At 42.9% G+C, this 13,507-nt stretch overlaps 1 long non-coding RNA gene across 1 annotated transcript in view; it reads left to right on the top strand.

Annotated features, from left to right (window-relative positions):
- The first annotated feature begins 7,331 nt into the window (after nt 1-7,331).
- LOC134808617 (uncharacterized) overlaps nt 7,332-13,507 on the top strand; it is a 69,248-nt gene continuing 63,072 nt past the window's right edge. The window contains exons 1-2 of the long non-coding RNA XR_010151952.1: nt 7,332-7,592; nt 12,069-12,124. This is a non-coding gene — a long non-coding RNA (uncharacterized LOC134808617). The remainder of the gene's footprint in view (nt 7,593-12,068; nt 12,125-13,507) is intronic.

Genomic DNA, 13,507 nt, shown 5'->3' with positions numbered 1-13,507 from the left:
TTCTTCTGTTTGAAAGCTCGGGCTGGCTGAGCCCAGGGAGAATAAAACTAAAACCGAAGCCGGGCCCCACTAACTCTCTTTGGCCTCTCAGCTCAGAAATTCACTGTCACAATTCACCGTCACTTTTCAGATTTGCCAGTTGGATCTTGGAAAGTTTTTGTTTGTTTGTTTTTCTGGGTGGTGAGGCCAAACGCGTCCTTTTTTGTCTCCTTCTTCTTCGTTAATCTTGTTAAAATTCAAAACGCCAGGTTAGCAGAGCTGGCAGGGGACTGCCCTTAACTTTTTGGTTGACAAAAGATACTTTGCGTGGGGGCAGGGAGAGATATGGGGTTGTTAGTCTTGTTCTCACCCTTGTCCGGCCTCTTAGGGAAAGGAAAAAGAAGCGACAGGAGCCCTGCGTGCTGGGGGAAGGTTCTCTCCCAGCCCCAAGCCCAGCACCTGGATTAGAAGGTGGGGGAGTAGGGCTGCGGGAAGCAAACTACAGTTTACTCCGCAGTCCAGACGCCGAGAGTGGGCAGGCTTGAGAGAGGGGAAACGGGAGGAGACCCCACCCCAAAGAGCTTTGGCACCTGCTCCAGGGAGTGTCAGTCTGCAGGGGAAACCGGAATCCCAGCTCTGCCTAGCTAAGCTGCTGGCGCGTCCACCTGTCTAGTTTAAAAGAACACCAGGGCGGCCGACCTTGATCGCCCTCCTCTACCCATATAGATAGGGGACTGTTGAAGTTTTGTGTCTTCGGGAACCGCTTACTTCCCTGACACACACACACACACACACACACACACACACACGTACATTTCTTTGCTTCTCCAGCTCCCTGCCCTCTCAGGGTTTCCACAGCCCCCTCCCGTGAGGAGTTTGGGTGGAAGTGGGTGGCCGGGCCTCTGATCTGGACCGGTCCCCAGGACTGGGGGCTGGGACTGCGGTCCCTTCCAGGGACTTTCCTTCCTCCGAATTCGGGGCCAACTGCAGACCCTTTCTGCAACGCCCCACCCACCCGATTTTTCGGATGCTAACGCTGCAGAAGCTGGTGGGAGAAATAATTCTACTCTTTTGGGAAAATGAAATTCAAAGGAGGGAAGGTTGAGGATTCGAACCTGCAAATACCCAAGGGCTTCTTTTTGCGGAAGGGGTGGGGGAAGCACAGCTCTTAGGGGAACGGAGATTTTGCTCTAGAAGAAAGTTTCATTTTAAATAGGCAACTTAGTCTGAGAACGAAGACAAAATTTCCCCTCACCGACTTTCAGTTTTGCTCGCGCTATCTGTCCCTTCTGCCCCAAAGCCCCATGGCTTCGATTTTTAAGTTGAAAGATCTGCCGTCACATTTTCTCTTTAAAGGAGGGTTCCAAAAGTACAACTCAAGTATGGTTAAAATAAACTTTTCCTCTCTTCTAGTTGTCACCCCACAAAAGAAAAACTGGCATGATGTCCCTTTGTTCCGGTCAAGTTGTGCGTGAAATCTTTTTGTCGTCCTTTCCAAAGGAAGGCAAAAGTTGCAGTTGATTGTAAAAAGGACAAATTTAACTCCCTGAAAGTGGAGCTGTTTTCAAGTTGCCGAGACACTAAGCACGGGTGTTGCTTTTATTTATTACCCTCTTAAAACTATCATTTATTTGCCCTGAAAATACTTTTTGATTGAAGATCCAATATTGTTTAGGCATTAGTACAAAAACTATTACGTCCCCTTCCAATGAAAATCCGAGAGTTAAAAAATCTTTGTGTATAATTTCAATTGTCTAGCTACCATGGAAAAAAATTTCATACGGAGTATTAAAAAAAAGACTTGGCTAGATTTTAAACTTGAGAAATATGATCTCCGATTTCAAAAGGCAATATTTCTATTTGGAAACTAACAAAACCAACCGAGGGGTTGAAATAGGTATGCTAATCAGATCGTTTTTAAAAATCGTATATTTTTTCAGATTCCTCGAGTATCATCTCCCAAAGAAATAAAAGAACCAAGTGAATCTGAGCTGATCTTTTGGGGTAACACGATCAAAAGTAACAGTACATTCAGATTATTTTAGGATCATTTTAGTTTGGAAAAGTGCCTCGATGTCACTATTACGTATGTTGTTTTGCTTGCAAACGTGGAAGGGAGAGCGACTCTGGCGGACTCAAGGGTCGGAGGTGGCCGTTTCGCAGCCGCCGGGGCCGTGGTCGCTGGAGAAGCGGGACCTGTTCCCCGCGGCCCACGCGAACCAGCGCCCCGGCCGGGCTCAGTGGGCTCGGCGGCCTCGAGAGAGCACAAGCTCCGAGGGCGTCCCGCCGGCCCGGCTGGAAGAGGGACGCGGGCGGCGCTGCCGACTCGGAGGGCTGCGAGAAACCTGTTGGCCACGAGGAATCGTTGTTGGCGTGGCGGCTGCGGCGTCGAGGCCGCGGGCGCGGGGTGGCGGCGCAGGCCGCTCCCTTCGCCCGCTCGGCGGAGCCCGGCGTACCCAAGGTCCGCTTCTCGGGGACGGGGCGGCGCGGCCCCGCAGCTCGGGAGGCGGAGGGAGCCGGCCAGGATTGATGTCTAAATCAATGCGGTTTCTAGGCGCTTCTCCCGACTCCTCTCCATCTTCCTCAAAGGCAAAGCGCCTCCGAAGGATGGAGTTCCGCGACATTCGCGAAGTCTGCGTGAGCATGGTGTCTGTGGGCCCCACGGCCGCTGCCCCACGCCAGGCACCCGGACCACGCACCGGCCAGGAGGGCCCTGCTGACCAGGGAGTCCAGCCTCGGCGGGGCCCCCGCCTGTGCCCTCCTCCCTTTTGCTCCCCACACCTGGGGGCTTGCTTCCCCCTACACTCGGAATGGCGCCGGGTCCAGGCGGCTCTCGCAGCCTCGGCGCAGGGCGAGGCCTGTCCGCTCTCCGCGCTGCCCACTGGCTCCCCAATTTGACAGGATTTGAGAGGAGCGACCCCTCGTCTCCGACTCCAGGCAGGCCCGGCGGCCTCTGATTTAATTATTCGCTGATGAATTAGACAGCTGCAATTGTCGTGAAAAGTCAGCGGCCACTATTGATTCCAGGGCCGAGGGGAGGGGCGGGGAAGGGCGGGGAGGCAGCCCAGGCCCTCGGGTGTCCTTGGCCGCGCGACCTCTCCCGGCCCCGGCCGCCAAGCCCCAGGGCCTCTCTCCGTGCTAGGCCCGGCGGGCCAGACGTGGCTAGTGTTCGAGGGGCCGCAGGCCTGGCTCCCAGCTCGGGTCTGTTCTACCCACGGCGGCGGAAGCGACGGGGGAACTGAAGACGAGGCGGGGGCGGGAGCGACGCCCGCTCCGGGCTTGCGGGGAAGAAGGCGGCCCCCGGGGCACTCCCAGGGCGTCCCCAGCCCGCCCCCGGCCTGGCGCCCGCGGCCTGGAGGCGGAAGGGCGGGCGGCGGGCGCTTCCGGTCCTCGCTGAACCGGCGCCCGGCCTAGAGAGGCCTAGGGAGGCCGCGGCCGGGCTCCAGGCCGGACCGGGCGAAGGTCAGCGGATGGTGGGGCCGCGCCGGTCGGAGCTCTCCGCTGCGGCACGGACGACTCGGCCCGGGGCCCGGCTCCTAGCACACGCCGCCCTACTTGTAGGCAGGATGTGCCGAGCCGGTGGATCCGCGCGAGTTCCCGCCGGAGCAACAAGTCCTGGTGCTCGGAGAACCCAGAGGGCAGTAGGGGTCCAACGCCCCTCTCCCTGCCCTAGGACCCAGTCAGGAATGTCTGTTTTGAGAAGGAGGAGAATCTGGGTGTCCTCAGAACGATTTGGCACAGTTGCGCAGAGAATACCTGCTAGAGAAGCCACTATAGTTAGAGCTTCACAGCCGACACAGAAATGAGAAAGTATTTGATGTATTCAGACAGCCTGACAAAAGCCTTTTTAAATTATTATGATCTATATCAGAAAAACACTGGAAGCCGCATCATAGTCTTTTGGTATATGCATTTTATATCCTCTTCCTGGGTGGTTTTAAAGCCAAATGACTTTTCATTACAATTTGAAATTATTTTTAATACTATAGTTTAAAGAAATGATACATTATGCAGAAAACATATAGACTGTGTTGTCCAAAAACATGAAAGATTTAAGCGCTTCATCTTCAGTGTTTCATATTTTTCTCTCTCTGAAACGACTCAAGTATTTACTATCTTTTTTTATTGGTGAAATGTGTTCTTCAGACTTTATCCTGGAAAGAGTTGAGCACTGACTCCTGGGAGATCAGATATAGAGAGTAAAAAAGGAACCTCGCCACTGTATCTCCTGCTACATAGTCCATGGGGCTGAGGATAGGTCACTGCACACAAAATGGCTGTTCCTCTCTCCCTTACTGAGATGGACTAATGGATTTTGTAACTGTTTTCCAACTATCAGACTGAGGAAACCTGGTTTGGGGGCTTCGTGTTGACAGAGACCAAATAGGATGCCCTGTGTCAAATTCTTTACCTTATCAACATAATTTGATAACAAGGTAGTGGAATTATTGAGGGAATTCTGAAACATCAAGTTTTGAAATACCATTTGTAATTATAAAATTTCCCATTTCTTGGAGAACGGTGTGGGTTATGGTTGACTTCAATTTCTAGTAAAGTGAGATGGGGTGGGTGAAGATATTTTTAAGAATTCACAACCCTCCCCCCCTTGGTTAGAGCCATATGATTAAAACAAATATTCTTTGTGTTTTGAAGGGACATAGTTTTTGCCTTTGTAGATGTTGCTCCTTCAGCGTCTGAACCATTTCTACCTCCACTGTACCTGGTGAATGCCAGCTCCTATCTGAAGTTTCAGTGCTCATTTCTAGACCTCTACACTGAACCGTTTCTACCCCACTGCACCTGGTAGAGTGGTGGGTGAACTTCCTATCTGAGGTTTCAGTGCTCTTTTCTAGAGCTCTTTGATGCTATTTCATCTGGCGAATGCCAGCTCATATTTGAAGTTTCAGTTATCACTTCTAGATCTCTTCTGTGCAACTATTTGCATATCACATTTCCTTACAAAAGTTTTGTTTTTTTTTTTTTTTGAGACAGAGTCTCGCTCTGTTGCCCAGACTGGAGTGCAGTGGTGCAATCTGGGCTCACTGCAACCTCCACCTCCCGTACGTTAGCCTCCTGAATAGCTGGGATTACAGGCACGTGCCACCATGCCGGCTAATTTTTGTATTTTTAGTAGAGATGGGGTTTCTTTTTTTTTTTTTTTTGAGACGGAGTCTTGCTTTGTCACCCAGGCTGGAGTGCAGTGGCTCGACCTCGGCTCACTGCAAGCTCCGCCTCCCGGGTTCACGCCATTCTCCTGCCTCAGCCTCTCCGAGTAGCTGGGACTACAGGCGCCCGCCACCACGCCCGGCTAATTTTTTGTATTTTTTAGTAGAGACGGGGTTTCACCGTGGTCTCGAACTCCTGACCTCGTGATCCGCCCGCCTCGGCCTCCCAAAGTGCTGGGATTACAAGCGTGAGCCACCGCGCCCGGCCTGAGATGGGGTTTCACCATGTTGGCCAGACTGGTCTCGAACTCCTGACCTCAGGTGATCCACCCACCTCAGCCTCCCAAAGTGCTGGGATTACAGGCATGAGCCACCACACCCAGCCTCCTTCAAAAAGTTTTAAACTTTATTTCATGCCCTATACTTTCCAGCTTTTACTCCCCAGTTCGTATTCTAAATTTCATTTTTTAGGGCTTCCTTTTTACTTAAATGATACCATTCATAGTGGTACCTAATACCATGAGATTGCATAGCATACTTTGGGAAAATCACGTCTAAGCCTGGTTTAGATTTTTAAAATTTTCTTTAACTTGACTCTTGCATCAAGAAGGATTTGCCCTTGTTAAATATTATAACTTAACTGGAAGACAAATGAGACAGTGACCAGGTGCAGTAATTAGGATACGAGAGAGTGCTTGGAAATTGTGACGTGTTCTACAAAAATTATGATAATAATTCATTAATTTTATTTTCATTTAAGACTTATTTGAGTGCCTACTATGTGCCTATTAGAATTTTTGGTTGCAAGCAACAGAAGCTGCCTTAGACAAAAAAGTAGGAAAGAACGTCTGAGGAAGAAACCAAATAATTCAGGAAGAATAAATGAGGAAGAAGTGATAGGAAGGCAGGAGAGTGAAGCAGGAACCAACTCCTAGTTCCAAGGGAGACTAGGAATAGGAACAAAGCCAAGATCATGCCCTGCAATAGACTGGTTAGGAAGCCTCTGCTGACCCACTTGTCTCTGCTGCTGCTGCCGCAGCCAAGAGTAACGTCCCCACTGTCCTATGTTTTCGTGTCACTTCTACAAGAGCCAATTAGGGTGTGACCTCTCCTAGAGCATATACTAGAGTCCTGGCCGCCAGGGACTGAGAAAGGAGCACTGCATTTCACCTGTACTGCACACTTTAGGGAGTCACCTCAAAATAGAGTGTTTGAATAGTGGTCAGTAAAAACAAAAACAAATAAATAAAAAGCACCCAAAAATATGTCACCACATAAGTGCTCGCAAGAGAACCATGAATAAGTTAGATGTGGTCCCTGTTCTCATGGACCTTACATTTTAGTGAGGTGATGATGATAACTCCATTTTCTGTATAAAGAGAAAAAACAGTCAGATCCCATCTCAAAGTAATGGACTAAGTTTCCACCTGTTTTTTGTTTGTTTGTTTGTTTTTTCTTGTTCTCTTTTGACGTGGTTGGATGTTGGTCAGAGGAAGTTATAAATGACTGGTTTAGGAGGAACGAGGTCTACTCCATCACCCTCTTAAGGTCAAGGGTGCAGTGAAAACAAGTCCTAGATCAAGAGGCAGGGCCTGCATTCTGGTCCCAATCCTATTATTGTCTAGCTGTGTGACTGACAGCCTGCATTTCCTTCTGTAGATGCTCTTCAAGGTCCCTTCCACACGTAAAGTCTGATTTGATATGGATCCCCTTTTATTAAAATGGGACCTTTATGATGATTGGGTTAATTTCCTATGGGCTCTTTAGATATTTTAATTCTTAATCCAAATAGTTTGGGAGTTATAGCCTTAAAAAGCTATTTCTGATGGAATAAAGGTATAATGATTGACTTCATATTCCAAAAATGGATTCCAAAAAAGGATTCTCTTTTTAAAAAATGAATTTTATTTCCAAATGACCTATTATACTTCAATGAATGGGTTTGTTGCTTTTAGTTTCAAATTATGTACTGAGTTTTTGGTACCTCTCTGTATTTTCAGACCAAGAAAGGCAAAAGAAACAGAACAGAGAGAGAGGAACAAAACAGTCACAATTTGAAGTGATCACTGAGCCAGAATTGCTTCAGAGTTACGTGACTTCTTAAAATTTACTATAGTTTTTTGAGTGGGTATTTCTTCTGAAGAGATTTTGAGTTATTCCCATCTAAGAACTTAGGAAAAAGTATTTTCTTCCAAGTGGAACTATAGTGAAATTTACTATGGGCTTATCATACTCATCATAGTATCTGACTGAAGGATGCCAGGACAGTTTCAAGGGTCATGTTTAACATTAGTTTTGTTACACAATATAAGCAAACAGCAGAAATCCTGGATATTTTGTATTTGTATTCTTGGTGTTTTTTAAAAAACTGGGTGTCCATCAAATGAACACATATTAAACCAGAGTCACTTGCCTTGTAACTGAGCCCTCATATGACCAATTTTAAAAGTGAGTAATACCTTGGAATACCAAACAATCACTTAAAAATATATATACTTAAAATATTGATTTCTGCATGTTGGGATGGCTTACAGTGGTGGGTAGTTGGGGTGGGGTGAGTACAGTGGTCAGTGAAGGAGTTATGTTTTATAGGAATTTATTCATCCTTAATGGGATAAGATTTTTCCTTGTCTTCTCCTCTCTTCTGTGCTACTTCAAATCTCACTCATACTTTAATACTGTGTTTGTAAACTTTCTGGGTGAGACCCATAGTAGGAAATTGATTTTGTGTGTGTATATATATGTTATATATCTTGTATATATATATGTTATATATGTAATATATACACAATATATGTATGTGTGTATATATATACACACACATTTCAGGAAGGAAAATAATTTTTTCTCATTTATATTTTTAACTGACAAAAATTTTATATGTTTATGGTTTACAACATGATGTTTCGAAATTTGTTTATATTGCAGAATGGCTAAATTGAGCTAATTATCATATGTACCACCTAACATATTTTTTTTGTGTGTCAAGAACATTAAAAAATCTACTCTCTTAGTGATTTTCAAGAATACAATATGTACGTTATTAACTAGAGTCACCATGTTGTATAGTGGATCACTATAGCTTATTTCTCCTGTCTAACTAAAATTTTGTATCCTTTGACCAGTGTCTCCCTTCCCCCACTCCCACTCCCCAGCCCCTGGTAACCATCATTCTACTTTCTGCTTCTATGAGTTTGACTTTTTTAGATTTCACATGTAAGTGAGATCATGCGGCATTTGTCTTTCTGTGCTTATTTCACTTAATATAATATTCTCGAGCTAACATATTGAAAGACAAAATCAAGATTCAAAATGGAATATGCATGTTAGAATTACAACAAACATCATGTAATTTTACAAGGACCAATATAAAGCCCTTTATTTAGGCTGAAAAATAGAAATCAAGGGAGGTTCCTGGATTGTGACAAGAATGCATGTGAGAAAGAAGGAAGCATTTATCTACTATAAATGCAAATGGCTCAACAGTATTATGCGGCATGAAAAAAAGATAATGCATTTTTAGGCTGCATTACAAGAAATATGGCATACAACTTACAAGAAAGGTAGCAAATTCCCTGTCTTCTGGGCTGGAGATGAATCTAACTCTAGGTACCTAATTTTAATATAGATATCAATAAATTAGAGCTTACATGGGTCATTAGGATGTGAGGGAAGAGGAAATCATGCTTTATGTGGAAGAGTTAGAGCAAATGTTTAGCCTAGAGAAGAGGCCAATAATGTGGCGCATGGCTGCCACTTCAAATATTTGCATAGCTGTCACGCAGCAGAGAGGTTAGTTTTTCCTGTTCTAAGTCAGAGTTAGGACCAAAGGGTAAAAGTGACAGAGGGGCTGATTTTGATTCCAGTGATTAAAGTTGTCTAGAGGACAGCAGCTTGCCCCATGAAGGAGTGAATTCTACACTCATATGACTGTTTAGCAAAGGCTTACTGACTACCTGGCTAGGATGCTATTAGTAGGAATCAGCTGAATTAGGCAGCAGGTTGAAATAGATGATCTCTTTGGTTGAATCCCAGGATTTGCTGAATTGGACATTAAAAAGAATAATATTGTGCTCTCTACTCTTATGAGTTCAACTTTTTTAGTTTCCACAGATGAATGAGATTATATAGTATTTGTCCTTCTGTGCCTGGCTTATTTCATTTAACATATTATCCTCTAGGTTCATCTATGTTGCCTCAAATGACAGGATTTTCTATTTTTTTGAAATAGGAGAATAGTATTGCATTTCATATATATACTGCATTTTAAAATCCATTCACCCATTGATGAACACTAAGGTTGTTTCCATATCTTAGCTATTGTGAATAGTGCTGCAGTGAGCATGGGAGTACAGACATCTCTACAGCATACTGATTTCAATTCCTTTGGGTATATAACCAGTAGTGAGATTGCTGGATCACATGGTAATTCTATATTTAGTTTTTTTTGAGGAAACTCCGTACTATTTTTTTCAAAATGGCTCTACTACTTTACTACTTTACAATACTACCAAGAGTGTAGAAGGGTTCCCTTTCCCCCACATGCTCAGCAACACTTGTTCTCTTCCATGTTTTTGCTGATAGCCAAGCTAACAGGTGTGAAGTGATGTATCATTGTGGTTTTAATTTGCATTTTTCTGATGTTTAGAGAGTTTTTGCTTGCTTCAAGCATTTTTTCATGTATCTGTTGGCCATTTGTATGTGTTCTTTGGAGAAATGTCTATTCAAGTTTTTTGCCCATTTTTAAATAGGATTATTTATTTTCTTGTTATTGTGTAGTTTGAGTTCCTTATATGTTTTGGATATTAGCTCTTTATCAGATGTCTGATTTACAAATACTTTCTTCCATTCTGTTAGTTGTCTCTTCACTCTATTGATTGTTTCCTTTGCTGTGCAGAAGCTTTTTAGTATGACGTAATCCCACTTGTCTGTTTTTACTTTTGTTGATTGTGCTTTGAGGTCTTATCCAAAAAGCCCTTGCCCAGACCTATGTCATGGAGATTTTCCCCTGTGTTCTCTTCTAGAAGCTTCATAGTTTCAGGTCCTAAATTTAAATCTTTAATCCACTCTGAGTTGATTTTTGTATGTAGTAAAAGATAAGAGTCTAATTTCATTAATCTGCATGTGGATATCAGTTTTATGTGCTCTTGTTACCTTTGTTGAAAATCAGTTGGCTGTAGATACATGGATTTATTTCTGGGCTCTCAATTATATTCCACTGGTCTATGTGTCTGTTTTTATGCCAGTACTATACTGTTTTGGTTACTATAGCTTTGTAGTATATTTTGAAGTCAGTTAGTATGATACCTTCAGTTTTCTTCTTTTTGCTTAAGATGGATTTGCCTTTCTGGGATCTTTTGTGGTTCTGTACAAATTTTAGGATTGTTTTTTCTACTTCTGTGAAGAATGTCATTGGTATTTTTCTAGGGATTGCATTCAATGTGTAGATCATTTTGGGTAGTGTATTAGTCCATTCTCACACTTCTCTAAAGAATTACCTGGGCTGGGCGTGGTGGCTTATGCCTGTAATCCCAGCACTTTGGGAGGTCGAGGTGGGTGGATCACCTGAGGTCGGGAGTTCAAGACCAGCCTGACCAACATGGAGAAACCCCGTCTCTACTGAAAATACAAAAATTAGCTGGGTGTGGTGGTGCATGCCTGTAATCCCAGCTACTCAGGAGGCTGAAGCAGGAGAATCGCTTGAACCTGGGAGGCGGAGGTTGCAGTGAGCCGAGATCGCAGCACTGCACTCCAGCCTGGGCACCAGAGTGAGACTTTGTCTCAGAAAAAAAAAAAAAAACCAAAAAACAAACAAACAAAAACTACCTGAGACTGTATAATTTATTAATTTATTTAGAAAAGAGGTTTAATTGACTCACAGTTCCACAGACTGCACAGGAAGCATGGCTGTGGTGAAGGTGAAGGGGAGACAAGCACATCTTACCATGGTGGAGTAAGAGAGAGAAAGAGAGAAGGGAGGAGTGCCACACACATTTAAACCATCAGATCTCATGAGAACTCACTATCATGAGAACAGCAAGGGGGAAATCCACCCCCATGATCCAATCACCTCCCACCAGACCCCTCTTCCAATTTGACATGAGATTTGGGCTGGGACACAGATCCAAACCATATCAGGTAGCATGGCCATTTTTTTTTCCTGGAGGTATATTTTTAAATTGTATCTTAAAGGTGATTTATTTGATTTACTGCTTTATTCAAGCTTATAATAAAATTTTATTCTTTTTATTTTTTATTGTGATACTTTTAAGTTCTGGGGTACATGTGCAGAACGTGCAGGTTTGTTACATAGGTATACATGTACCATGGTGGTTTGCTACACCCATCAACCTGTCATCTACATTAGGTATTTCTCCTAATGCTATCCCTCCCCTAGCCTGCCACCCCGCCGACAGGCCCCAGTGTGTGATATTCTTCTCCCCGTGTCCATGTGTTCTCGTTGTTCAACTCCCACTTATGAGTGAGAACATGCGGTGTTTGGTTTTCAGCATGGCCATTTTAACGATGTTAGCTCTTCCAGTCCATAAGCACGGAATATCTTTCCATTTATTTAATGTCTTCTTCAATTTCTTTCATCAATGTTTTATAGTTTTCAGTGTAAAGATCTTTTACCTCCTTGATTACATTTATTTCTAAGTATTTTATTTTTTGTAGCTGTTGTAAATAGAATTTTTAACTTTCTTTTTCAGATCTTTTGCTATTAGTGTATGAAAATGCTACTGAACTTTGTATGTTGATTTTGTATCCTGAAACTTTAGTGAATTTGCTTATTAGTTCTAACAGTTTTTAGTATAGTCTTTAGGGTTTTTTTTTTTTATATATAGGATCATGTTTTCTGCAAAGAGGAACAATTTAATTCTTCCTTTCCAACTTGGATACTTTTAATTTCTTTCTTTTGCCTAGCTACTCTGGCTAAGACTTCCAGGCTTCCAGTGCTATGTGGAATAGAAGAGGAGAAAGTGAGTATCCTTGCTTTGTTCCTGATCTTAGAGGAAAATCTTTCAGCTTTTCTCCATTCAGTGTAATATTAGTAGTGGGTCTGTCACATATGACCTTATTGTGACCAGAGGTTGGGGGAAAGGGGTGGAAGAGGAAAAGGGAGACATTGGTCAATAAGCCCAAAATTACAATTAGATACGAGGAATAAAACCTGGTGTTCTGTTGCACAGTAGAGTGACTATAGCTAATAACAATGTATTATACATTTCAAAATAGAAAAGAGGTTTTTGCATATTCTCATCACAAAGAAATGATAAATATTTGAGTTGCCAAATATGCTAATTACTCTAATTTGATCATTACAAAATGTAAACATGTATCGAAACATCATGTTGTACTCCCTAAATATGTACAGTTATTTTTCAATTAAAAATAAAACTTAAAAATGATATTGTGAAAGTAATTTTCTGTAGATAATTTTAAGGGTTAGACTAATATTAATATTCAAGCTTGTAAAGACATTAAAAGTACATGGTGGAGCATTTTCTATCTCTATAAAAACCATTTCTTTATGAAAAGTACAATTTCTTTATGGAAAGTACAAGAATTATTTCTTGTCTGCATTTCTAAAATTCCAAAAAGCTCTAAAAACCAGAAGTTTTTTTGAATTTCATATGTTGAAGTAACCATAACTGAACTGATATGAAGCTATTTATAGTCTTTTTTTTTTTTTTTAATATAGCCTCCTCAGTCGCCCAGGCTGGAGTGCAGTGGTGCGATTTTGTCTCACTGCAATCTCTGCCTCCCTCCTGAACCATTTGCATGCCTCAGCCACTGGAGTGGCCAGGATTACAGGTGCATGCTCCCACACCCGGCTATTTTTTTATTTTTTTATTTTTAGTAGATACAGGGTTTAACCATGTTGGCCAGGCTGGTCTTGAACTCCTGACCTCAAGTGATCCGCCCACCTTGGCCTCCCAAAGTGCTGGGATTACAGGCATGAGCCACTGCACTCAGCCTTTTTATAGTCTTTATTCCACTTAGAATTAGTATTCACACATACCTGTGCAGAAATATTGTTGTGTTTGATGAGAAAGTGCTGCCCCAGACCTTGCTGGGGGTTATGTAATAAATAATATTTACCACTAAAATCTTTCAAATATCTGAAAAATTCTCAATTCTAAAGCATCTGTCTCTAAAGGATTTGGTTAAGAGATTGTGCACTTGTATTATTAGTTATCCTATAGTTCGATATTTCTTGTTTCTCAGGATAACTTGAATCCATTGGCCAGAGATCTAGACAATAAGCTATATAACTTCCCCATGGTACCATAATTCCCAAGAACTATTAATGAGTCCCTAAAATTTGTCACAGAAGGAGTTTTCTCTGTGAACCAAATTTG

Source organism: Pan troglodytes, chromosome 17, assembly GCF_028858775.2.
Source record: "Pan troglodytes isolate AG18354 chromosome 17, NHGRI_mPanTro3-v2.0_pri, whole genome shotgun sequence".
Taxonomy (NCBI): Eukaryota; Metazoa; Chordata; class Mammalia; order Primates; family Hominidae; genus Pan; species Pan troglodytes.
This window is presented reverse-complemented; position numbering and strand designations above follow the sequence as displayed.